We start from the raw sequence: 857 nt of genomic DNA, 5'->3' as shown, positions 1-857 counted from the left end.
TGTTATGTGCAGAAAAAAATTAAAAGCTGAATGATGAGAAAGAACCAAAAATCCTACCTATTATGTAACACATTCCACAGGGCTGGCCAATTTCAATGTACACTAAGAAGGGAAATGCCCGTCCCCAGATGGGGGTGGAGTGTTTGAGCCACAGGAGCGTCCAGAGTCCAAATGCAAAAATGCCAAAGCCTTCAAAAATCATTTGGCAATATTTAGAGGGATGCAAGAATCAGTGGATTATGGTAATAAACATGATAGGATATCTTATGGAAGGGGCGAAAGAAAGCTTTATTTGAAACTCTCCTATGAATGGCTTTATATTTTTTTATGACTACTGAAGCATTTAAGTATGTAAACACACGTAGATAAAAATGTGTTAGAGTGTGGTAGTGTTGATAGGGAGTAGGTGTTCCTATGGAAAATCAGAATAAAAATGGAGGTGGTGGGGGAGGGAGAGAGGGAGGAACAAAGAGACTATCTCAAGCTTTTAAAACTGTTTGCAAAGAAACTGGAGTCTATGACGGAATTTAGATCTCATGACAGAAATGTTTCGTTGGTGTTAGAAAAAGTATTGCTGTCATCCCTCTCACTTTAGAAATTTTTTTCTTCATAATAAAAGTTCCGTGGCAGCTCCTTGTCTGGCGGACTTTAAAAATAGGAGCGATTTCATCTGTCTGGAATGGTCTGTGTCAGCACTTGCCCTAGGCAAGGTTGCCACATAGGCACAAAACAGCCCCACTCCCATCCCCCCCAGCCGCCACTCTCCTCTCCCATCAGACCCCCCTCCCACCTATGCCCTTTGCACCCCTACTTCCAGCTCCAGTCCTAACTCCCTTTTCTTGGACCATAGTTTTAGC

Source organism: Psammomys obesus, unplaced genomic scaffold, assembly GCF_907164565.1.
Source record: "Psammomys obesus unplaced genomic scaffold, mPsaObe1.curated_primary_1811, whole genome shotgun sequence".
Lineage (NCBI taxonomy): Eukaryota > Metazoa > Chordata > Mammalia > Rodentia > Muridae > Psammomys > Psammomys obesus.
This window is presented reverse-complemented; position numbering follows the sequence as displayed.